The 27,554-nt window shown below is 43.5% G+C and overlaps 1 protein-coding gene across 2 annotated transcripts in view; it reads left to right on the forward strand.

Annotated features, from left to right (window-relative positions):
• pitpnc1a (phosphatidylinositol transfer protein cytoplasmic 1a) overlaps positions 1 to 27,554 on the forward strand; it is a 109,828-nt gene that overhangs the window by 19,719 nt on the left and 62,555 nt on the right. The gene's annotated exons all lie outside the window — the stretch shown is intronic.

The following is a 27,554-nucleotide window of genomic DNA, read 5'->3' on the forward strand; positions in this document are numbered from 1 at the left end:
CCTTGAACCCCTGTCCACGACTCCAGACACCAGATAAAAGTCCACAAGTTGACTTTATATAAAAGCCACAGTGCACAAAACACCCTCTCCTCCACTATACTCATTGAACAATCACAAACCAGTACAATAAATCAATCCTCCACTCCCAGACGCGTTGCCACCCTTCCACCCAGCTCAGCTCGCCGTCTGGGAGCTCTCACAGTCCTTTTATACTCCCTGACCCGGAAGTGTTCCCAATCCCCAGTCCATATGATCTTGTATCACTTCCGGGTCAGGCACCAGTCGTTTTCCTTCACCCCGGAAGCACACCGCTTTTCCTCTGACGAACTTCCGGGTTATCGGGCACAAAGGAATCTTCGGTCCTCCCTGCAGCTCCCTCTTGCGGCCCCTGTGGTATCCAGCAGGGCTGAGGATAAAAACTACAAAGTCCATGACTCCCTGCTGGTCTTCGGGGCACCGCCATACTGCAGGGAGGGCTCCATCTGGAGGTACTGGCCGGATACCACAATGTATATATATACATATTTATGTATGTATGTAGTGGTCCTGTTGGTAACATTTGAATTGTTTGCGAAATTCTTCACAAAATGTAGCAAAGCCTAAAGCTCATTATTTCTGCAGTCACACGTTTTATGTAGTATCTGAATAAACAATGAGGGTGGCACAGTAATTAACAACTTGGCCCTGGGTTCAAATCCCAGCATGGTTACAGTCTGCATGGAGTTTGTATGTTGCTTTTGGATCTCCATGAGTGTTCTGGCTTCTTTTCAACTGCTCAGATTCTTCCTGTGTGATCTATTAGGTTTGTGTGTGATGGACACGTGATGCTACACACTTTGACTCTTATTGAATGAAGCAAGATAATAATTGAATGCGGATGGTTCTATCTGGCAAGGGCAGCACAGTCCACACAGCTCTAGAGTTGTTATTTCAGCTCCTGCTCCAGTCACTGTGGCACATTTGCACCTTATCTCGATCTCTGTGTGGATTTTCTGCTTCCTTTCCACATTCCAGAGAGGTGCATGTTGGATTAATAAGCATCTCTGAAACCGCCCGGTTTGACCCAGCGTGCGTGCGGTGAAGTAGTATCCCATTTGGGGTTGGTCCCTGTTTGATTGCTGCAAATATGGGGTCCAGCTCCCTGCAACCCTGGAAATGTGTAGGTGGGTTTAAAAAACCGGCTGGAAATACTTAAGCGAACAGACAAATCAATTTTATGGTGTAACCCACTGAAAGGGACTGGTAGATGTTCAGGTGCACAAAAGGAGCTGTCCATCCATTTGGGTGTAATCCACTTAATCTGAGTTGAGATTCCTTGGGAGCCTGGCAGCACAGGGCACACAGCTTGAACCAACCCTGGATGAGGTGCCAGCCGATGTTAGAATATTAATAAGCTTCCAGAACATACGCTTAAGATTAGTCTCAATGTTATTGGATAGGGGTGTGTGACGAATGAATGATGTTTGTACGCAATAACCCTTGGTTCCTGCCTTGTGCCCAGTGTTGGCTGGGATTGGCTCCAGCAGACCCCCGTGACCCTGTGTTCGGATGGATGGATGGATCCCTCGTACTAGTGTGTACATTCTGAGAGCCAAGTGGTGATCTACGTAAGTAAAGTCAAAAAACCTACAGCACAGTTAATCGGGATAAAAGCAACTGCATCTGATTAGCAGAAGACATGAGTCGATGTTTGAGTTTAGGAATCCCACAGCTGCCCAGTGTGCCATGCTCGGTTCTGCACAGATTCTGGCTGGTTTCTTCCTACAGGCACGCTCTGGGCTGTCACTGTCAGTTAACATTCAGCCACATGCCCGGCCTCTTACAAGCAGACTGCTATTGTGCCTGTTGATCCATAAATCAGGAGAATTAAAAGCAATTTGCAAGTCCCACTTGAGCAGCTTGTTATTTTAATTGATTGAATTATTCAGTGCCTAAAGCTCCATTGCCCCAAGAGCAGCAGATGTGGCCTCTGAGGAGCTGGCCTGAGGAGTGTTTCCCTTAGTTTTAGGATAACCTTACTGATACTCGTGAAGGTGCTGGTGGAGCTGAACGGTTTTCATTATTGTATATAGGTCCTTTCACAATGGCCACATTCACAGGCTCTGTTCATTAGGGTATGAAGGCATGAACTGTCGTGTTTTCCACAAGTCTAAAAAAGCATTCTGTGCCAGCGATCATCAATACTTCATCTTTGTTGCATAAGATACATTTCTAAGTGAGGAATAACGACTCACTAAGACACATCAGAAAGTCACAGTCGCAGCATATGCCGTCGCTGAGGTTGTGGCATGTAGTGCCAGGTAGAACTCATCGAATGACCACGTTTTTATACCATTTGTACCCCCGAGTTGTTGTATAATATATAGTGCCCTTTGTGTCCTACAGCTAAGCCCACATAAGCATTTGACGCAGTCCTGTGCGCAGACATGAAAACGCATTTAAACTTTGACATGCAAGCGCTTGTTGTGGGCAGTAATGGTGCGCAGTGAATCCAAATGATACGTCACTATGATTAGTTGGCAAGCCATTGAAAGCATGGCGTCGCGTCACTTCCACGCACTTTACGTTGTCTCCGCATGCAATTCATCCTCCCGTGTGACCGTCCACCCCCTCACGCTCCTCTTTCTAATTTGCCTGCTTTATCAGATGAACCAGCGTCATCCATCTGCAATCAGTCGTTATTTCACAAAGTGATTTACTGGGAATGCAGTGAGTCAAAGTCAAACATTCCAACAGTATAAAAGCTTCAAATAAAAAAAAAAAAAGCTAAATTATAGGTGGGATTTTTGTTTTCATTAAATATTTGCCGGAGTTTCCACAGTTTTAGATCTGGTGATAGGTAAGCATTGTTTTATATAAAAATAATCAAGTGTGCCTGCAAGTTTGCCGCAGCCATTTATTTTTTTTTCCCCAGTAACTCAGAGAAATGTAGTATGTGACAAACTAAAAGTGATTTATTATGTTGACAGAGTTTTTAAGGTCAGAATTGAAAGGGGCGCCAGGCTCGTGCATTGTGCTGACAGAAATTACCATACCATACCATTTTTATTTGTTGAGCGCTTAAAAACACAGCATTACAACTGACCGAAGCACTGTACATTACATTACAGTTTATTTTTGTATAGCCCAAAATCACACAGGAAGTGCCGCAATGGGCTTTAACAGGCCCTGCCTTTTGACAGCCCCCCAGCTTTGACTCTCTGAGAAGACAAGGAAAAACTCCCAATAAAACCTTGTAGGGAAAAATGGAAGAAGCCTCGGGAAAGGCAGTTCAAAGAGAGACCCCTTTGCAGGTAGGTTGGGCGTGCAGTGGGTGTCAAAAGTAGGGGGTCAATACAATACAATATACAGAACAGAACAATTCCTTAAGACAGCATAATAATAAAAATTTTAGAATTACGGTTTAACAGTAGATGATATGACATAATTAGGTTTGGATATTTTTAGAGTCCTGGAGACCTCATCCATCTAGCTGCCTCCCCATTTGGCCATGCCATGGCTGAAACGTTGCTCCATGAAAGGACCCTCTTTCCATGATTCCTGCGATCCTCCATCAGGGATGACTTTACCATAGGCAGGCAAACAACTTGGCAGGTGGGCCGTGGCACCAATTGCCACATTTGGGTACCGAGAACAGAAACAGAATAGGTGAGGGTTAGTAACAAATATAATTATCATGTTACTTATGTTATAGTGCTAATGACTAACAACAGAGATGCAGTCTGTACAGTTAATCAGCAGCTCTAGTCAGGGTGTGCTAAACTGAAGTAGTGAGTCTTCAGCCGAGATTTAAAGGCTGAGACCGAAGGGGCATCTCTTATAGTAGCAGGCAGACCACTCCACAGTTTAGGGGCCCTGTAACTAAAAGCTCGACCTCCTACTGTTATTTTATTAATCCTTGGAATCCTAAGCAGACCGGCATCTTGAGATCTTGATGTGCGCTCAGGTTTGTAAGTCATGATAAGTTCAGACAAGTAAGCCGGACCTCGGCCATTTAATGCTTTATATGTTAAAACACTGTACAGTTAAAAAGAAGCAAAACTAAAAACAAAATATTAAAAACAAACATTAAGAGAGAATTAAAACAGAGATACTAAAAACAGGTCAGATGACCCAATAAAATAGAGAAATAGGAAGAAGCAAGTGGAAATGAGACAGGTTAAGAATTAAAAGCCAATGTGAAGAAGTGTGTTTTTAGGCGTGATTTAAATGTGGCGACTGAGGCGGCTTTTCTAACCACTAAAGGTAGGGAGTTCCAGAGCCTGGGTGCACAGACGGAGAAAGCCCTTTCACCACGAGCTTTAAAACGTGCCTTGGGAACGGTTAGGAGCAACTGATCTGCGGATCTAAGAACACGAAGAGGATTGTGAGGATGGAGCAAGACACTCAAATATGCGGGGGCTAGACCGTTTAGTGCCTTATAGGTTAAGAGGAGTATCTTAAAATCACTTCTGAATCTAACCGGCAGCCAGTGTAGGGTTCTTAAAATTGGCGTAATGTGTTGGCTTCTGCTACTTCCAGTTAGAAGCCTTGCAGCCGCATTCTGAGCCCGTTGGAGTCTAGAAAGAGTGGCCTTACTGATACCATATAGGCAGGAATTTGAGTAGTCGAGCCGGGATGTAATGAATGCATGGATTACTGATTCCAGGAGGTGGTTAGACAGAAGAGGCTTGAGTCTGGCGATTCGCCTAAGATGGAAAAAGCAGGATTTTACTGTGCTGTTGACTTGAGCATCCATTTTCAGGACCGTATCCATTTTGATTCCAAGATTGGAGACAGAAGAAGTTACTGGAATGGGAAGAGAGTCGAGGCCAAGGGGTGGAGTCCGTTTTCAGTCGGGACTAAAAACAGTGACCTCGGTTTTTGAATCGTTCAGGTGAAGAAAGTTTACAGCCAGCCAGTCCTTAATGTCAGATAGACAGTCGAGGAGAGGTGGCTTGAGGGAAAAATACATTTGTCAGTCGTCAAAAGCTCCTGCCTTTACTTGATTCGGATTCCTGATTTATGTCACATCAGGTCATCCAACAATAACAAGGCACTGAGCTATGAGAACAGCTCACAACACGTTCATCATCGTCTGAAATGTGGTAGAGATGAGGGGAAGGTACGGCAGGCAGAAGCACAGGAGGACAAACTGCTGAACCGAATGTTTATAACATGAAAGTGTGTGTGTGTTGACCCTGCAGTGGACTCTCCAGGGCCTGTGTCTGCCTTGCCCCCCCTAAGCTGCTCAGGGCAGCGCCAGCCTTTTAAGTAAAGCTGCCTGAGGTAAGGTACACTCTTTGCCTTCCCCACTCCAAGATGTATTGTACGTGGCTAATGTGTGTCATCTTGTGCCCAGTGAGGATATATTGGGTGAGCTGAAAGTGTGTCTCACGGTTTTTACAGGTGATATTTAAATAAGGGTTGTAAGGCTCATATTTAACTCTTGTTTTTTTGTATCATTATTTTATAATTTGGGCGGCACAGTGGGTAGCGCTGCTGCCTCGCAGTTAGGAGACCCGGGTCCTCCCTGCGTGGAGTTTGCATGTTCTCCCCGTGTCTGCGTGGGTTTCTAAAGTCCAAAGACATGCAGGTTAGGTGCATTGGCGACCCAAAATTGTCCCGTGTGTGTGCCCTGTGGTGGGCTGGCACCCTGCCCGGGGTTTGTTCCTGCCTTGCACCCTGTGTTGGCTGGGATTGGCTCCAGCAGACCCCTGTGACCCTGTGTTAGGATATAGCGGGTTGGGAAATGGATGGATGGATTGATAGATTTTATAATTTAAAAAAATATACAATTTGTTGAAAGTGTTACCTTGTCACTTCATACCACACTTTGTCCCCCCATGACCCACCGTTAAACACAGGATTGTTTAGCTGGCTAAGAACATTGTCAGGCTTAATGTATTTGATGTTGTTTGATGTCCCACCATGTCAGAACAGGTAATCCTCCTGAAGTCATGCGTATTCAGGCCCAGCCAGTACTTGGATGGAGACCTTCTTGAAAAAGCATGGGTTGCTGTTGGAAGGGGTGTTGGTGAGGCCAACAGGGGGTCCATGTGTGGATCCCAGTTCCACAGTGCAGTAAAAATGGTGCCGTCCTTCAGATGAGGTATAAAACCGAGATCCTGACACTCTGTGTGGTCACAAAAGATCCCTGGGCATCCTTCATTAACAGTAGGGCATTTCCCAATGTCCTGGCTAAATTGTTCGCCACATCCTGGTCATTCTGGTCCCTAAAACATCCCCTGTCCCTTTTTGGCTAACTCTCTAATTCCCTTCACCACTTAATAGCTAATTATGTGGTGAGCATACTGGCACAAAATGGCTGCTGTTGCGTCATCCTGGTGGATGCTACACATTGATGGTGGTTGAAGTGGCTCCTTAGTGTCTCTGTAAAGTGCTTTGAGTAGTGAGAAAGGTGCGATATAAATGTAACGCCTTGTTCTTCTAGTAGTTCAGATGTCCCCACTTATCATTTTGGCCTGGAGCCGTGCCTGATTAAGTGGGTTTGTGAATGTTAATATAAGCAATTCATATGCATCATCATATACTGCTGTACTAAAATTATGATACGAGAGTCGGTCTGTTTGTGTCACTGCATCGTGTAATGAACTGGCATACCGTTCAGGGCTTGTTACTGGTGCCTGCTCTCCGCAACCTAAACAAACTAAATAATCAGGTCAGAAATGGGTAGATCTTCATGAGCTGTCTTTCATTGTCCAACCCGCTATTTCCTAACACAGGGTTCTGCTGGAGCCAACACAGGGCGCAAGGCAGGAACAAACCCCGGGCAGGGCGCCAGCCCACTGTAGGGCACACACTAGGGACAATTTCATCCATCCATCCATTTTCCAACCTGCTGAATCCGAACACAGGGTCACGGGGGTCTGCTGGAGCCAATCCCAGCCAACACAGGGCACAAGGCAGGAACCAATCCCGGGCAGGGTGCCAGCCCACCACAGGACACACACAGACACACCCAGCACACAATTTAGAATCGCCAATCCACCTAACCTGCATGTCTTTGGACTGTGGGAGGAAACCCACGCAGACACGGGGTGAACATGCAAACTCCACGCAGGGAGGACCCGGGAAGTGAACACAGGCCTCCTAACTACGAGGCACTGCGCCACCGTGCTGCTCCCATTTATTTATCTTTTTTAAAATAATTTAGTTAGGTTATTCCATCTTATATTAAAGCAACTTTTTTTCTTTTTGAGGATTTTGATTTTCATACTTTATTCTTTGTCTCACTTTCTTTACAAATTCTTCTATTAAGTTTATACCTCTTTAAATAAACCCATAAAACTATGACCAAGGAAGGAAGGACTTCCATTGATGAAGTTACGGTCCGTCACCGTGTGGTGTGGATGAGCGGTGACGGCGCCTGCCTGATCTCCTCGCTGGCCTACCTTGTGCACGGTGGCACCTCTCTGGCCGCTCAGACACAGGCTGACATTATTAGCCATGCAGGGTCTCTAATAATTGACCCCAACCGCACCAACCTCAGTACCTCTCGGAAATCTCCAGACCCGAAATGTCTATACTGTACTTAAAACAGCTTATATTTAAGTAAACCATTTCAAGAAATAATTGGTAACCTGTTGTGTTTCGTTTATGTGTTAAATCTTACCTTATGACCTTTACAGGACGTATACTGTCACTCTGTATATTTTAGAACATAGTGAAGCACGGGTATTCAGCTAGTATGTAATAAACTAGCAAGGCATGGCAACCTTTAGAAAGTATCTGGATGTGATTTTGACACAGCTTAGCCATTAGATAAAGAAGCAAGCCTGATGGCCTGAATGGTCTCCTCTCGTTTGTCAGATTTCTTCTGCTCTTTTATTTTGTTTTCCAGCTTCCAGTGGATGCTCTCTGACTGCTCGTGATCTTCCTCCCATCTAACGAATCTGGCCGTGTTTTATTTAGGACCGATCTGCTTATCACTGGTCTGGTTTGCAGTGTGGTTAAGGACTGATTTTTATTACCTGTCTCCCATTTAGCTGGTCAGTCTAAGAGCGGGCTTTGTGACTTGTCTCCTATCTTGCCATGTTAAACTGGATGGCCGTTTGACTCTTCTGTCCCATCCCACTGGTCTGGCCGTGTTTGAATTAGATGGGTTTTATTTATTGATCCCCTGACTGCTAGTGTAACTGGGACAAATGTTTTATTTCTTACACATATGACTGGTTTTGCTTGAAGCACAAGTGGGAGATTGTGTGGCATGTCTTCTGTCTTAATGGTCAAGCTGTAGTTTCACTGGGTTGGATTTTGCTTTTTTCTTTTGACTGGGCCTGCTATGGTTTGAGAACGCAGCCTTGTCACTGGTCCAGCACAATTGTAACCAAGACCTACTTTCATTATCCGCCTCAGTAACTGGGGTAGAGTCCACCCCAACTCCCCCACTATGTGCATTGCATTAGGCAGCTTTCAGAACTTAGTGTTAGCTGGCTGTGTAAGCAGAGCAGATTTACTGGTTTAGTGTTCTAGCGGTGGTTTAACTGGGATTTTTGGCATTAGTCTGGCTAGAGGTGTAACTGGGCCAGATTTTATATTCTGTCTCCCATTTAACTGGTTTTGCAATTGTGTAAGGGGGTCATAAACTGTGTCCTATTTCCAGTCTTAATGGTCTGGCGGTGGTTTTACCGGAGTAGATTTGTTTCTAATAGTTTCCCTCCTGACTGGTCTGGCTGCGTCCAGCTTCTTTTTCTATCTGGACTGTACTGGTGTTATTGGTTCAGCTTCCCTTTCCCACCCTTACTGGTCTGAGCTGCCTGCCGTTAGCCGAGGTGTAGCTGAGAGACGTATCTTCGGCTTTTTACCGCTTTGTTTTTGCACGAGTCTTTTCACCTCAGCTAACCGAATTCAAGGTAAAGGGGCAGCACTTTCAGCTGAGCCGCCACCGCTTTATGCATGCATGCATGGGGACTCGCACGCCGCTTTGCTTCCACTCTCCTCACTCTTCTTGTGCTAAATTTAGCTAAACCTGCTGAACAGATGCTAGTGTTGCGTTGCCATGGCATTCAGTGTGTTTGCAGTGGTCTGCAGGCTCAAGCGGATGACGTCCTCGCCTGACTTTACCTCAGCTTTTGTTACAAGATGGCAAGCATAGACCCCAACCCACAACAGTACCAGTTGAGGCACAAGAATGAGCCCCCCGGCTGACCTGGGACAGCAGCCTGCCTGCCCCCATTTGTGTTCTGTTCCTAAAACAACAGGGCGAGCTGTAGTCCACACTGTTACCCTTTTTCACAAGGCATTTATACTTCAACCGTCTGTGGTACATTCAGCCGGCTAATGGGCACCAAAAATCCAGCCAATGAACACCTAGCAGGGTGAAGTTCCAAGCAGAGACTTACAAGAACCCCCCAGAGGTACCACCTGTGGACAGCACTCTAGTGGTCGCTCATTTTGAAAGGCTGAGAGCCTAGAAACGTGTTAATGAAGGCTGGTGAGCTGAGAGGGGTATTCTGGGAGATGTGCCTCTCAGAAGTGGCTGCAGCTCCGCCCACCCACTCCATCAACTTGCTAAATTGTCTTTGGCCCCTCCTATCAGTGTCTGTTGCCATGCAACATTAACTAGGCACCAGTCACATGGTAAGAGGGGGCACTTGGCTCTGGCATTATGTCCCACCTCATCGTACCCACAGAAGTACAGCACGCCACTCTGCAAATCACGGCTGGCAAGGCAAACCCAGGTTGTGCCACAACTCGGGAAGAACCCACACAAGGGGAGGAAAAACATCCAAGGAACAAAAAAAAGAAAGAAATTCTTCTTTGTTGAAGTCTCGAATCTAAAGAGCAGTTATGAGAACAGGCAGATGGTCAAAACTGACGAGGTGAAACAGGAACACAAAAAAAAAGATAAAGCTGAAGTCAAAAGCAGAATTCATGTGAGCAGAGTGCTCAAAAACTCTAGAAAACGCAAAAATAACCCAAAAATGCAGAAGAAGCAGGATAAGAGGGTGTCACAAAGTCACCACGCCAGAGCAGAGTACCCCTGCCAAGTTCCCTCTTTTATTCCTCTTGTCTCTTCCGTCATGTGACTGCCACCTGATTCATGCTGCACTACAACAGGAGGGACCAAAGGGCAAATTGCAGACAGACCAATCGAGTGACACCCAGCTGGCTCGTGACATTGTCCTCTTTCATTTTGTTTCTCTACCAAGAAGCACCCAATCTGCTTCATCTTGTACTTGTGTGCCTGATGCTTTGGGACAGCAGCTTCAGCAACGTGGACAGTTGGACATGATGTACACCAGAGGTAGACTTTGTATTGTTTTCTTCGCATTCATCCTCCTCCCACACAATAAAGCATCTTTTTGCTGTCTTTTGAAGTTGCCAGGTTTTTGCTCCGTCACACATTTGAAAATGGACGATATTTCACATTGGAAGTGCTTTGAATTATTGTAGGTTTATAGGTCACTATTGTTGTGTACAGAGTACAGCGAAATTCATAAGAACGTAAGAAATTAGACCATTCAGTCCATCAAGTTTTTTGGTCCAGTTAATAGCTAAGCTGTCCCAATATCTTATCCCAATACCTCTTAAAGGCTGTCAACGTTTCTCCTTCAACTCCATGGCTTGGTAGTTTGCTTCAGAGTCCCACAACATTTTGCGTAAGGAAATGCTTCCTGGCTTCAGTTCTAAACACCCTTCACTTTAACTTCCACTGGTGTCCTTGAGTATGTGATTCACCATTTAGCTGAATTAAGAATTCTGCTGGATCTACACTTATTGTATCAATGCCTTTGAGAATTCAGAAGACCTGGATTAGGTCCACATGTAGTCTCTTCTGCCCGACACTAAACTGCAGGGCTGTGGAGCCAGTAGATAAATCCTTCGACTCCGACTCCTTAAGTTTCTGGTACTTCTGACTCCGACTCCTCTGTATTTAATATGCTAATGTGTTTTCCATGTTGATTACACGTCATTTAACCACAGAACTACTGGCTAGGAAGCTCACTCTCTACCATATTGGCCAGTTTAAACAAAAGACACACATCAGGCCGTAGCACACACGTCCACCTACATCATTACACTTGTTAAACTCAAATGAACTTGTTAAACACATTATATCTGAAATAAAATGAAATGACACTTTTTGTAATGTACCATAATCCCGATTGCAATATGCGAATGTCAGGTTGTATAATAGCTCAGCTGAACTTCACACTAGTAGTAACACGTACTGTAAAATGCCAAAAGGGACTCCGCTCTGTTGGGCCCTTGAGCTAGGCCCTTAACCTGCAATTGAGTAGTGAGAAAAGCGCTATAGAAATGCAAAGAATTATTAATTATTTTTGTTATTCCATCAGAGAAGTACTTAATTATGACTTTTGTTTGTGAACTGGGACATTTGAACTTGCTGTATTTTTTTTTTTCATTACAATTTCAATTTATTAGAAGACGGAGTTGGCCGACTCCAACCCTGACTCCAGGTACCCAAACTTGTCTCTGACTCCTCACCCCTGCTAAATCGGTTTAGTCTGGCGCAGTATGACATGACCTTAAGTCCTTGAATGCACTTGGTTGCTCTCCTCTGCACAGCTTCGAGTGCTGCTATGTCTTTCTTTTTAGGGCGGTGACCAGAACTGCACACAGTACTTCAGAGTGTATTATCATCTCTTGATTTACGTATATTGAGCAGTTTTTACAATATAACCTCACATTTGAATTGCTTCTGCATATTTCGTAGAGGATAAGAACGCTGTGTCAACATACATTTCTAAATCCTTTTCAGAGGTTGCTTCCTTTAAGGTAATGCCTTGCATGTTGAATTTGTAACTGACGCTACTGTTCTACATTGAAACTACATGTTCCAAGTGTTTGCTCATTTCTGAGGATTGTCTTTTTGAATTATTTTTGTTAACTTCTCTGTATCTGCTGTCCCTCTCATTTTAGTATCATCGGTGAACTCCGCAGGTTTACTAACGGCACACATCCAGACAAACACAGTACCGCCTGTTTGAGTGACACAGTGTCTCCCGTGCCACTTCCATGGTGGAGGTTACACTAAGTCCTATCATTCTGCTTCAGTTCAGGTCTGTTCTTTTTAAGAAATAAACATTTGCCCCAGAGTAGGACCAGTGACATCTCTCACTATATAAAAGCGGTTGGGATTGTCCTTCCGTCCTGTGAGTGCTACGCAGGCGCAGAGTTTCACACACGCCCCGTCCATTTTGCAATGCACGATGGGATTTGTAGTTTCGTTTTTCCAGGTAAAAGATGATTTTCTACTCCGGACTGTGCGATATCTTCTTCTTCTTTCTTACTATATAAAAGCGGTCGGGATTGTCCTTCCGTCCCGTGAGTGGAAAGCGTAGCGGTATTCCGCTTATCACACACTTACTACTTGCAGCTTGCGGTACGAAGCAACATGATGTGAGCAGAGCTCTGGTGCTCCCATCGTTCCCTTGCTTTTGTGTGCGATGAGCTGGAAAAATAGACAAAATTATGTCTCTGGAAATAATTAATGTTGATGGAGTACAAATGCCTCACCGCGTAGTAAGTATCAGGGGGGTTCAAAAGGGCGACCTCAATATAGAAAAAAAGTTTACATTTCATCACAAAAATAACAGAAACTACGAGTATTAAAGTAATACCGCTCAAATGCAATATAACCAAATTAATGAGTTTGTATAAAATCTCAAATTGATCGACATATTGAATTGCCTTAAGAATTGGTCAACTTAAAAGTCGTTAGCCTTAAAAGGCGGGTCAGCCTAGTTATTTAATAAGAAGCCCGTGTTTGTTGTAAAATTTTAAAAAATATCAGCCATCTGTGTTGGTAGGTAAGCCAATGCGCACATGATTTTAATATCCTCGTCCTCTCACCCTAAACACCAATACAATAAGATGTTGGTCCTGAAATCAGCCCGTCGATCTACTGTACATATGCAGCTCCTTTCACTTTGAGGAAGAAGGTAAACTTCTTCAGTCAACAGCTTGCCATTGAAAGCCAATCAAAGAATCAGTCTGCATTTTATATAGTGCCTTTCACAAGGAGTAGTGCCTCATAATACTTTAACATGTTTTCTATTAAAAAAAAAAAAAAAACAGATTAAGTGGTGTTTTTATCAATCACAAAGACTCGAGTTCTGTAGCAAGCGGGTTATCATTCCAGATCCATTCTGCAGTCAAGATTTCTCTTATGTGATGCATTGTACGTAGAGCAGTAGCACATGGCGCTGTACCAGCTAATTTAACTATTGGAAAACATTTTCTCTGATTCTAACCCTTTCACATCAAACAGTTTTGAGCGTTTTACTGAGCAGGTTACCATCCAGTCAGTCTGTTTTTATATAGTGCCTTTCACACTAAGCAGTTGCACTTTCCAGATGATTCGGCCCGTTTTATACAGATGGCATGGTACTGTAACACATCGTCTTCTGACAGTTTTTTTTTTTTTTTTCAATTCAAAATCAATTAGGTAAACCTAAGAGATTCTAGCACCGGTCATACAGAGATTATATAAAAAGTGTTTTAGTAAGTAGTGTATATGTCTGAAACAGTGAATCTGTGTGTGTTATGGTGCTCTGCTAAGAAGACAGCTAATCTGTATTTTATGTCGTGTCTTTTATGTGGATCAATAACAAAACTGCATTAATAAATAAATCAGTTAGCAAATCTGTTTTGTTAGATCCTTAAATGTTGAACTATTTCACAAAAGTGTTTTCCTGAGCAAGTTACCATTCAAAACCAATTAAATTATCCATCTATATTTCATACCGTAATATACTTTTTACACAGAGCAGCTACAAAGAGTGCCCCATAAAGTGATTTTCACAGGTTTACGAACTGCAAACATCCAGACAAATACAGTGCCACCTGTTTGACTGGCACCGTGCATCCCATATCCATAGGAGTGCCGCAGTGGCTACAGGTTTTCATTCTGACCATTTTCCTAATCGGTGACCAGTTTTCATTGCTAACTAACTTTTTCCCCATCTCTTTAATAGCCCTTTTAGAAGAGATCAGAAATGAGATGTGAAACGAGCTAACAGCTTCAAACGCCAACCAATTTTACTCTAATCACTTTCTTAATGAGAAGCCAGTTCTTGCTGTTAATTAAACCCATTATTTAATTCCTTGGCTTGTTGCTGCTCTCATTCTGCCACAACACACATTTTGAAAACTGTTGTTTTTCTGTTCTTTGTAAGAGCACCAATGTCAAAATGTTCTGGTGACCTGAGAGATCGAACTTACCAAGACCATCACCTCTCTTTAATTTCAGATATTGTGTAATGGGCACAGGGAAGCTGGTCAAGTGGTGGCTTGGTTTGTGTCTTATTATTGTTTGGCTGCTAATTAAAGAAAAAGAAACAACTATGGGGCCCGAGTCAAGTTAATTAAAATCAGCAGCAAAATCTGGTCACTAATTAAGAAGATGGTAAGAATGAAAACCTGCAGCCACTGCGGCACTCGAGGCCCGGAGTTCGCCACCCCTGCCATATCCCATGGACACATCAGGGTGCATATAGTCGGCGTGTATTTGGCTCTTTTCACATGAAGCTTATCTACTGACCAATTTACTTTTCAACACCAACTAAACTGCATTTTGAATGCTGCCTTTCACACAGAGTGCTAATCCAAAGTGTTTTATCTAATGATTAAGATTACATTTATTCACTTTACTGGATACTTTTATCCAAACCGACTTATCAAAAGAGGTCAACATAATCGAGCAAACAAGTGTGACAGGACAAGCGTACAAAATTGATCATCACAAGTGAAGAACTTTAAAGAAAACAGAACCATGAAAGACTAGTTACTCTCATCTCAGCTACGTAGAACCTTGCATGAAAACGATTGCCACTTATAAAGATATTCGTATATACGTTGTGGCAAAGGTGCTATATAGGCATCGACCCGACACAGACTGACAATGGAGGCATGTAAAGGTGGAACAAAAAGATTTCTTTTCTTCAGCGGAGGTCCACGTCTTCCCCGTGTCCCTCAGCCCTAGCACAGTCCCAAAGCACATAAAAGTACAAAGCAAAACACCACCACTTTCAAGTTTCAGACCTTCCATTGTGTATTCAGTCAGTCATTTTCCAACCCGCTATATCCTAACACAGGATATTGACACTGGAGTCAATTCCAGCCAGCACAGGGTAAAAGGCAGGAACAAATCCCGGGCAGAGCACACACACACACGGGACAAGTTAGGATTGCCACTGCCTCTAACCTGCATGTCTCTGGACTGTGGGATGAAACCCACGCAGACACGGGGAGAACATACAAACTCCACGCAGGGAGGACCCGGGAAGTGAACACAGGTCTCCTAACTGCGAGGCACTGCGCCACCGTGCTGCTCCCATTTATTTATCTTTTTTAAAATAATTTAGTTAGGTTATTCCATCTTATATTAAAGCAACTTTTTTTCTTTTTGAGGATTTTGATTTTCATACTTTATTCTTTGTCATACTTTCTTCACAAATTCTTCTATTAAGTTTATACCTCTCTAAATAAACCCATAAAACTATGACCAAGGAAGGAAGGACTTCCATTGATGAAGTAACGGTCCCTCACCGTGTGGTGTGGATGAGCGGTGACGGCGCCTGCCTGATCTCCTCGCTGGCCTACCTTGTGCACGGTGGCGCCTCTCTGGCCGCTCAGACGCAGGCTGACATTATTAGCCATGCGGGGTCTCTAATAATTGGCGGAGGTTCAAGCCGTACACCATGATGTGCCACCCATTGTGTATTCAGATCTAACATTTTTACTTCTATGTTTAATCATTTATAGTTCCTTGTTGTATAATAAATTTTATTTGCCAGAAATCTTCCGAAGCCTGCATTCTGCCCAGGTCTATCTGTAAAGATTTGACTGATTCTCCATTATGTCCCATTTTATCTAGTTTGGTATCAGCAGTAACACGAGTACTTTGGTTATTAAAAGTAAACCATTTGTGACGTTTACACAGAGGGGATTCAAAAGTGTTTCACCCGGTAAATGCATGTAAAAACTAATTAAACAATAAATCTTTATTTTATATGATGCCTTTCACATTTAAATAAGGGTCTGTGGATGGGTGGATAATTGCAGGGTGAGTCCCAAAAGTGTTGGGGTGCCAACCTTTTAATTCTCAAACAATGTAACTCAAAATCAGCGCCAGAGGACACAAAACAGAAATAAACCAAAGCAGCCTTCCTGGCTTCCTTGAAGCGTTTGGCTCTTGAGAGCAAGTCAATCATAAGCATCTCCACCCTTTCATCAAGTTCAGCTCCAAATGAGACCCCGACATCAGGAGGTATCGGACTTTCATACCCCTACAGCTGTAGGGCGTCTCTTCGCTGCTGCAGAAGTGAAGAAAGATGAGGCTGTTAGTGACAGTGCCCCCTCTCCTCTCAACGGGGTATTGCGTACCTGTGATGAGCCAGGATGGCATTCCTGTGACACATGTATGTGACCGGCTGTATCAAGTACCATTCAAAACCAGTTAATGCCATTGACATAGGGCAATTGTCCCAAGTGATTTACCTTTAACAACAATTCATGCTTTCAGGATTTCTTTCTTTTTTACCTTGCCGTTTGTGTCTTGAGGGTCTACTGATACATAAAGCTAACCCCCTGAGAATTGCTTGTTCTGCAATCAAACCCTCAGCTTTTCGTTCACTGAATAAATCATTAATTGATCCGAAACTGCTTATTCAAATTCAGAGATGTAGGCGGCCAGAGCAACGCAGGAACCAACCTGGAAGTACAACAGTCCACCCTGGTGCACACTCACTAGTTAACCTTTGGGATGTGGGAGGAAAGCAAGTAGGAGACACTGTGAGATTTTTCAGGTAAGGTAGTTATACTCACTAACCATGGCATTGAATGATAGTTACCATGTGCAAGTAAGAATTTCACTGTACTGAGCACCCGTGACAATAATGAGGCTGTAAAAGTGCAAGAAAATGGGGAGATCTTGCAAATTCTACCCATCCAGCAGTCCGTAGAGATATGAGGGGCAGCAGCGTCAACCGCCATGTCACCGTGTTACCATTAGTTTGATTGACCAGCCTGCTTTTATGGAGTGCATTTGACAGTTGGTAACATCACCAGACCCTTCACAGAACAAAGACAAATACAAAAAGTAGGAAGATTAAAAACTTAGGGGAAATAGTGAGATGCTAGAGGAGCGCGGGATTGAGTCAATGAACTGAATGTGCGTAGGAGTCGGCTGATCGTAAGAGCTGGCCGACTTCTTGGCAGGGTCAGCGTCCGTACGCTAAGCACTGAAGAGTCAGATGTAAACAGAGGTTCATTTATGTTTACATTTACTCACTGAGCAGGCGATTTTATCCAAAGCGACTTACAAAAATGGTCACCCAAATCAAGTAAACTGTCACAAGTGAAGAGATGTAAGCCAAACATTACAACACAAGACTAGCTACCCTTTCATTGCTACAAAGAAGCTGACACCAAAACCTTCTTCAGTAAGAAAGATACTCACAGACCAAGAGGTTCAAATACTTCTTACCAAAACAGTCAGGGAGTCCACAGTTTGGATGGAGGCGGACAGCTCGCTCCACCAGAGCTACACATGTGAAAAGGATCTGGATTGGGATATGATATCACATAGAGGTGGCATCACCAGATGCCATTCATTAGCAGATCTAAGTAGGAGGGAAAGACTACAGATGTTTTGTGCCTCCATATACATGGGTGCTGAACCACTGACTATTCTGTAGGCAAGTATTAAGGATTTGAACCCAATGTGTGCTACTATAGTGAACCAGTAGAGCTACCTGAAAAGAGGAATGACTCGTGCCCACTTCAACTGTTTGAACACAAGCAGTTTTGAATCATTTGCAGTGGCCTGGTGGTTCATGCAGGTACCCCAGTCAGTAAAGATTTACAGTAGACCAGACATGACAAGACCAATATCTGGACCAGCAGTTGCACTGCATACTCCATCAGATCTTGTAGATGTTCTGTAAAGCGAATGAACATGAATGAGAGACAGTTGCATTATGGTCAATGAAGGAATTCAGGTCAATGATCATCACTCCAAAGTTCTGTATTAAATTGGTAGATGTTAGTGTTAATGAGCTGAACTTACAGGGAAATGGCTGGCTTAGCAAGGTGGAGCTAGAGATGGATCTTCTTCATCCAATTTTAGGTAGCAGTGGGACAAACCAAGGTTCTAGCAGAGACTGTTTTTGTTTCCTTTTTGGGAGTGACAGATACAGTTGAGTGTCACCAGCATAGCATTGACATGAGAGTCCACTAGATGATAGGGTCCAGTTAGGTGATGTAGAAGGAGAAGAGGGGAAGACCCTGCACCGATCCTTGGATCCTTTGCCCAAGAGGTAGAATTCAAACCATCTGAAAGCAGTCCCCGTGATGCCAAGGTGAGAGAAGTTGTCAACGAGGATCTGATGATTGACTGTGTCAATGGCTGAGGAAAGATCAAGGACGATGAGGACAGATGACATGGTGGTAGTCCTAGCTAGCCGTAGCGTGTCAGCAACATTCACTAGAGCCATTTTGGTAGAATGGCCCCTCTTGAAGCCTGACTGCTTAGGACTGAACAATCTGCTCTGTAGAAGAAAAGAATTAGATGATTAGATAAACTCTGTTAATCACACAGGAAGATTTAGATGTTTACAGCAGCAGAAACATAAAAAAACAAGAGATACTGGCTTAATACAATTAGTCGATAAATAAATAAATGAGTATTGAGCAGAAATTTCAAAATGAACTTAAAGAGTACGTTGGCAGGAAGCATAGAATCGCCTGGTAGCCATAGACAGAAAATCTCTCCAGAGGTGCTTCTTAGAATAACGTGGTGGAACGAGCCTATGGCTAAAAGTGCTCCAAGAGAGCACCTCCTGGAGGGGATGGAGAGGGTTGGTCATGATGGCATCCAATTGTGGCATCATCCTCTTATTCCACAACAACGTTCAGTATGTTCAGGGTTTGCCCTCTGATGGAACAGGCTCTCCTGATAAGTTTATTCAGGCATTGTGCTTCTTTAGGAGACTGCAGCATAGAACAACACACTGGCTGCCACAGACTGGTAGAACATTTCCAGCAGTTGGCTGCATACATCTAAAGACCTGAGTCTTCACAGGAAGTACACTCTGCTCTGGCTCTTCTTGTGCAGTGCCAATGTCATGTCAGACCAGTCCAGCTTTGTGTTCATGTGAACCTCTGAAGCTCTGCATCACTTCCATGTCCTCCCCCAAATGGTGTGTGGTCTCAGACGCTTGAAGTCGACCACCAGCTCTTTTTTCTTGTGGATGTTGAGCTACAGGTGGTTTTTCCCTGCACTCCAAGACGAAGTCCTCCACAACCTTCTTGTACTTTGACTCATTTCCATCATTAATGCAGCCTGTGATAGAGGGGAGTCATCTGGAAATGTCTGTATGTAGAAAGCACTGCTATTGTACTGTAGAGACTTGTTTAAAGAGAGCACATTTAGGAGTTTTAATTAAAAAGGAGAGAAGCGAGTAGACCAAACTAATACTCAAGTAAAAGTCTGTTATTAAAAAAAAAAATATCATTCATTTGTGAAAATCAAGTTTGTTCTCCAGAAATCATTTGTACAATCTACAGTGTTGATGTCTGTAGCATGGGACTTGTGGCAAGAAGGCATCCCTGTATTTCACCAGACATATTCATGCAGAGCAATCTGCCCACGCAAACACTTCGAGTGTAAGCAGGCTGAGCCCCTGACCTCTGAGGTATGAACACTAGCCACTGTGCCTCCAGGTTTGTCCGTTTCCAAAATATTATTCTGTAATAAATAACTGGGTTAAAACAGCACCTTTATTTATAGATTTCTGTAACTGGATTGCTTGCCTTGCCGAGTCTCACTTCTGCCTGGGTGTGTGCCTCGTTGAGCCCTGCAAAAGACTGGCATCCATCCACCGGAGTTGCTCCCTGTGAACCCAGACTGGGAGGATGTAATTTACTCCGCAACACATGTAGGAGTGAACATATTTCAGTAATTGAGACTGATGATTCACACTTCATTCAAACGCTGACGTAAAGGCTAGTGGGAACAGTATAACATTTATAGTGCTTTGAATTGCGAGAGGAGTACACTCAGATATGAATAAAATACATTTCCTTATTCTAATTGTCTGCTGATGACAAATATGCTCAGATATGTTTCAGGGTAATTTATTTACACTCACTGATCGTGGCATCTGAGAGTGGCTATGCGTTGCATGCTGATTACTAAGGACTGTATTCTGCACACGTGACGGTGGCCCTATTAACCTATAATCCTATCAATGACACATTTCTGACATCCAGTCATAAAAACAAGTAATATCACACAGTTATGCACACACATTCATAGCGATCAGTCCATACACACTTGGGGAGAATGTGCAAAGTTCATAAAGACCCGGTCAGGGTGAAGCCAACAATGAAACCCAAGCCCCAGACACATTCAAACATCAGTACTAAATAACCCGATTAAAACTCTGTGTACCGAGTACGCATCATGGCGGTTTGGTTGATTGCATTGACTGCAGGCTACACGCCTGCTTCATCTCACTCTGTCACCAAAAGACAAAAGCTGGGGGCAGGCTCTGACTATGATGGAGGACACGCCAAGCCAAAGCAGCCATTGGAAATAGATAAGCTGTTTGTTTGACGCTGTTTTTAGTTTTTCCAGTGGTTTCTTATTTGTATTAGTTATTAAGACGTGTTTAATGGTTTGACATGCAGATGGAGAAGTGAATCAATTTGCAATTAAGCCATAGAAACCCTTTAGAGGCTCATCACTGTTGTTTTGGTGATTGAGAGGTTGAAGTTCTCACAGATGACTGTAAAGAAGAAAGGTTTACTCTTCTAGGACTTTCAGCTGTTTGAATTATGGTGACCTTTTTTGTAACCTTGTCCTGTTCACGTTTGTTCCCAGACTGATGTTTACTCGATTATGTTTTTCTTTTCTAAGTCATTTTAGATAAAAGCGTCTGCTAAGCAAGTAAATGTAAATGCACTCATTTCTCTTTTTCCTCCATTATATCATCTATTGCAGAGTTTCTTACAGTATGGGTCACGATTCAAAATGGACTGCGGGATACTGTCATTGGATCGCATAGTGTCGCAAATTACCATTGCATTTAATGGGAAAATGTCGCAGATGTTTCGCAAAGTATGACGCAGTGGGTTGCCACGGGTTGATTAGGCAATTGCTCTTTTATTATTCTTCAAATCGTGACAGTCGGCGATTTTCCAAGGGGGATTATCTGACAGTCGTGATAGAATTGGTTTGTGAAGACACTAAGAAAGGCAAGATTAAGTTGTGAGAAAAACTTAACGAAATCTTGATCTGTTGAAAAAGAATTGCTTTCATTAAGAACTGTTTGATTTCCTTTTATCAGGGTGTGTAGGCTGTCATGATGTGCTTCTTCATCTTTCGGGGTTTTATCGTCTTTCCTTTCTCTCCATTTGATGTTGGAGAATTTCATCATCTGCTTGTTCCCCTTTTTTCCTTCTTTAAAATCATTAATAAATTATTCTTTTTAACAAACAGGTGTATTTGGGAACTTGGTTAACTGATTTGAAAGTTGCACTATTTTACATTTTCACTTACTACTAACAGTCAGTTTTTACAATTTTGTTAATTAAATACTAGGGAGCTCCGCCACCCTGCTCACTTCGCTCACGAACCCCAGGGTTTGGTTAACTGGATATACAATTTAAAGAGATTGTTATTTTCATGGGAATTACTACATATGAATAATTTTCACTTTTACTTTAAAACTTCAGTTAAAACAATATTTGGAATTAACTTTTCTTCAAGATCGCATTGAAGTTTGATTCCGTGTTTGGACTTACATCATGACAACGCAACGTATGACTGCCCGTGAGTGAATATCGTTTCTTTCTCTCTAATAAATAAACCAACTTTTTCAAATGTTTGTCGGCTATGATTTGTTAATTGTCATAGCAAAAGCTATTCTCACGGGAAACTTTAAACATTTTAATACTGTCACAAAAACCAGACATAAGAGTCATGAAAAGGTTTGGGGCAGCCACCCGTATAATTGATTTCCTGGCTACAAAGTCGATCAAATGAATACTGCACTGATGTGCTCAAAACCGAGTCCAAAACAGAACTGAGGGAATAAGGAAAAGGTGGAGGCTTTTAAAGGGGAAGACAGGAAGTGAAGTCAAAGGGGTCGGGCTCATGAAGGTCTTCTGCCATTGGTGCAAGCCCGGACGTGACATCACAGGGGCCGGAGCCGGCAAGGTCTCCTTACATTGGCTCAGTCCCGGAAGTGACGTCAAGAGGACCAGGTGGAATCTCCCGGTATGTCTCGGAACTGTCCTTACTCAAGCTCACTATGCGCACGTGTGTGACAATATGAATGGCATATGAAAATATCCTTTTGTGTCTAATGTTATTCACGGAAGATGCACTACGTTACCTTTCTCGTCGCCAGTTAAAATATTACATGTCAGAATTGTTGAACCAATTTTTAATCCAACTAATCTTGTTCCATTGCATAGTTCATCACTCATACATAAATTACGCAATAACATTACGATACGTCCTTCTTTCAACAGTAATTTGGCCGGTGGAACGGTTGCAGTTATTCTTTGGGATATTGTAAGCTGATGTTTTCATCTTCCGCACGCTCACCATCAACTGTTTCAGCAAAGTCTATTGATACGCAATGTGCCGTGTAACCGATCAACAATTTTCACGTCCATTCGTTTGACTTCATCGTTTCTTGCTGCCATATTTAGATGAATAGGTAATTCTAAACTGGATCTTCGTAAGTGTGTGTGTCTGAGTGTGTGTGTGTGTGTTCATAAGTAAGCCCTTTAATGGATTGTTGTCTGTCCGGGTTAAGTGCCGGAATGCACCTGATGGCTGTGGTCTTGTTTGAAATTAGTTGTAAGTAGGACGTGACTTGAGTCTCCATCTCGCGGGACTTCTTTCCGAAAAGTCTCTTCCAAAAGTCACGTCTCGTCCCAAGATTTTTTTTATTATAGTAGATTTTTGTAATGTGACAGTTTAGGGCTATATCGCTCCCTTGAAACCCTGTCCAAGACTCCAGACACCAGATAAAAGTCCAAATGTTGACTTTATTTATTCGCCACAGTGTACAAAGCACCCTCTCCTCCACTATACTCCTATAAATTCACAAATACACACTAATAAACAATCCTCCACTCCCAGATGCGTTGCCACCCTTCCACCCAGCTCAGCTCGCCGTCTGGGAGCTCCCACAGTCCTTTTATCCTCCCTGACCCGGAAGTGTTCCCAATCCCCAGTCCACGTGATTCTCTATCACTTCCGGGTCAGGTACGAGTCCTTCTTCTCACCCCGGAAGCACGTCGCTCTTCCTTTGACGTACTTCCGGGTTATAGGGCACAAATGAGTCTTCGGTCCTCCCTGCAGCTCCCTCTTGCGGCCCCCGTGTATAAAAACTGCATAGTCCATGACTCCCTGATGGTCTTCGGGGCACCTCCATACTGCAGGGAGGGCTCCATCTGGCGGCCTGGGGGTATTGGCCGGGATGACAAGCCGGCCAAAGACCACAGTAACTATGAGTCGTATTCCAAAATAACAGCGATAATAGAATGCAGTTGTATGTGTTGGTGAAGTACATTAAGCACATATTCTTAACAGCACTTTACAGTATCATGTACTGTAGTTAAAACATGATGAGGTGGTGCGATAGCTCTCATGGATAGCAGTCATGTAAAAATGGCATTGATTGATAGCCTATTGTTAGTTATGGCTGATCCGTGGCTCATTGTAGTTCATATTTCTTAAACGTAACATTTCTGATGGAGATTGAACATCTCTGTTGTAGTGTCGAGGTAAAATTGTTTGCATTGGACCAAGATGGAGAGCTTGTTTGGCGCTTTAGCGACATGTTATACTTCCAGAGAAATACTAAATCATTACGATCTGCAGATAATGCAGCTGTGAGATTGTTTTTTTTTTTTAGCATAGTATAAATACCAAGGACGTGTTTGTTAACTCTATGCTTACAGAACAATGCTTACATAATTCCTTTCCTCTTGCATTCATTTCTAGGTAAATGACTTTTCTTTTTTTCTCAAGTAGTAGGAACCGTGAACTGGTGTTCAAGCAGCCCTTCAATAGGAGTTTCTTAATTTTCAAAAATGCGTACAGTGCAGTGGATTGGCAGAAACAGACGGCATAGCCGCAGAGAGGTTTTTTTTTTTTTGTCTCTCTCTTTACTTTAAGTCTAGTCCTGTCATCCTTGAAGCACCTCTTGGACCAGTGGTTGTGAATTGTCAGTTCTGGCAGACTCAGCCCTCCATTCCATCACTGGTCTTTCGTCTTTTCTCTCTGGCCAGCTGGCCAGAACTTGACTTTTAGCAGATCTAAACTTTTATCTTTACTTGTTTTTATCACTTGTCAGTACAACTGGTTTCTTGGGTTTTTTGTTTTATAAGAACTCATTTCTTTTATAATGTTAAATTACAGCATCCTTATGACACACTGCATGGCGTTTGTTAATGCCAACCCAGTGATCTGTGTTCATTCCATTGCTCTTTAAGGTAGCTCACAGTGGGAGGATGGCTCTCTTTAGCCCGACTGGAATGGAGGTTGTGCAGCTAGGCAAGCTTGTCCTTTTTAAAGGCACCCCTTATGGTGGACACTGAAGCGATCTATTTGAATATGGAATGCCAGCTCATACTGCTGCTGACTCAACACTGAACTCATCCTCAAACTGGTGCAATAGCTATAATACTATAAACTGCAGTGGGCTTGGTTTGGGTTGCAATACCTAGAATCCAGGGTAATGCAAGCCCTAAAAAGTGCTGGGGCCTGGCAAAGAGGGAGATGATAATGGCAAAAGAAGAGGCTAGGCAGGCTAGAGTCATAGCCATGAAACAACACAGTTGCTGGATGTGCTGGGTCTGGTGTTCAAGAGAGGTGTTTGAGTTGACATGAACATCTCTCCTTGATGCTCTGCCCACCCTAATGAGCCTCCTTACCAGTGACTGACTGATTTCCCGTTTTGCACACTCTGTGGGGGATCAATCAGCTTTGTTCAAATACTTTCATCACACCAGACAAGCCTGATGGAAAGGAAGCTTAGGTGGCATCGTGACCAGGTGCTGACCCAGCTAGCTATGGCACTTGAACAAGCAAGGAAGAAGAACATGAAACAGCACAAATTGACATGATTGAAATCCACTTGACCGTAATTTGAATTTTTTGGGTCAATGTCACAAGGAGCAACAACCTATCAAAGCAGCAAAATCCTCAAGATAACATGCCCGCCCATCACAGGGTACACAGCCCAATCTCGTCAGGGTCTTTAGACTGTAGGAGAAAAGTGACATAAACATAGGGAGAACCCACCGTGGTACAAAGACTGTACGGTAGCAACATTTACTAACTACTGTAAGCCATCATGGTGTCTGAAAAGTCTGAATAGTGCATCTATCTATCTGTCTGTCTGTCTGTCTGTCCGTCCTACAAGCTGTTCCCAACCATCTACCAACTGTCTCCAAAGGCCAGCAGTGCAGTAATTGTCCATGGCTCAATGGGAGTGTGGTTCCACGCTTTAGCTGGAGACTATCAAAGCTGTATTCTATCACTTGCGCTCTTTTTTGTCCTCCTGAAGCGTATCATGGCTGATACATTCAAAGGTCTCTAGGGTACCATGAGCATAGGGTGCAATAGGAGGGCACACAATTATAAACTTCCAGTTTGCAGATGCCATCGAAAGGCTTTTGGGGAAGTGAAACTGAGCTTGCCGACCTGTTAAAATGGCTGGAGGATGCAGCATTGAAATAAGACATGGAGATCAATACCAAAAAGCCTATGTTGATAGAGAACAATGGGAAACCAGTCACAATGAAGGTAACAGCTCAAGGGTATGAGTTGAGGGACTGTTAACCAGTTCAAGTAACTGAGTGCTGTCATCAGTGATGAGTGCTCAAAAACTGATGTCATATCAAGGACTACACCAACAATAGTAGCCCTGGTCCAATTGTAACCAATCTGGTGAGACAAATGAATCAACCTTCTGGCCAAGTTGAGATTACTTTTTGTCCTGGTCCTTTCAGTCATCTTATATACATGTGAATTCTGTACCTTGACAACAGGACTGCAGCAAAACATCCGAACAGTGTAAAGATGAGCTGCCACAGAACTATTGTGGGCATTTTGTTATTTTTACTTCGACCATGTCACCAATGGCAAGGTCCATTGCATCATCCAACAAAAACCAAACAACTGTAAAGACGATGGTAAAGAGGATGGTATGGTCATGCCACAAGATCTGAGAGCCTCTCCATGATAATCTTGGAAGGAGCAGTCCGGGTGAAAAAAGGAGAAGTGTCAAATAACGAAAAAAGTGGATGGACAACATCTTGGAGTGGACCCAGATGACGTTTGCTGAAAACCAAATGCTGGCACCTGGCTGAATGTTCGACAGCATTGGGCCTTGAAACCTGCAGATTGTGGTGCTCAGCCTTCATATTGCTCCCTGTGTTGTGTTCGTACTTCATATTCTGTTACATTATGATGGCTTGTGTGTTGTTGTTGCCTTTTAATGGCAGTGGCTGTAGATGAATAACTCGTCCCCATAGTGCTGCTGGCTATTCCCACGTCTCCCGTTCTGCTCGTATAATTTCACAACGTGGGACGCTCTGTTCAGCGGCACACATCGGTTTGGCAGAGCTCCAGCTGCCAGCTCACAGACATGACAGCAGTTTGCAGGCCATTACTATAAACAACATTTTTGGTGCGTGTGCTGGCGAGTCCTACAAGTATGTGCCTTTCTGTGCCCCGTGAGAGCACCAGTCGTGCGACACGCTCGAGTCTCCATTTCTCCTGGGTTTGCTCTCTGTCATCCCAAGAGTCGGCACTCATCGGGGAGCCCCAGTGCACGACGGCATGCTCCGAGGACACTCGCACAGCTTTAAATAAAGCCATGTTTGGATTCCATACCTGTCTGTCAGCTGGGCTTTGCCCCCGGGGAGCCGGCCAATTTTGCACACAGCTGATCCTTTTATTTACTTTCTCTTGTTGATGGCAATACATCGGACGTCAGTATCGCAGTGTCATGTTACACTTTTATTTGAATTTTGTTTTTTTCCCAGAATATAAAAACCTGGGTGTCACACCGGCTGGCTGTTTTGTTTTGCTTTGCTTGGCCTCTGCTTCTGCTGGACTGACTGGTAATGTAAATCTGCCAAGTGGACGTGCCCAGCCAAGGAGTCCCATTCAGGTGGGGTTCACTGCCAAGACTGACTCCCGGCTCTATGTGACCCTTAAACAGAAAAGCCTGCTTAGAAAATGATGTGTGGCCATTACTTCAGAGGTGCGTCTGTTCTTTTTCTTCCTGAAGGTACGGTAGTAGGATTGATGTTTGTAAATGGAAAGAACTAGAAAAGCAGCCCTGTTGGCGTTCAGATGTGACAAAGCTCAGCTTTCAAAAGTCAGCTTAGGGTTTACCGATCAACATGGCTGAGCATTAGTCCTTTCCATCCTTCCAATGAATCGGATTGACAGAATTCAGCTGTCCATCCATCCATCCATCCATCCATCCCTGGGAGCTGGAGGCTATCCTGGCAGCACTGGATTAACAATGTTGTTCGGGCCTTGT

The sequence above is a fragment of the Polypterus senegalus genome, chromosome 17, assembly GCF_016835505.1.
Source record: "Polypterus senegalus isolate Bchr_013 chromosome 17, ASM1683550v1, whole genome shotgun sequence".
Lineage (NCBI taxonomy): Eukaryota > Metazoa > Chordata > Cladistia > Polypteriformes > Polypteridae > Polypterus > Polypterus senegalus.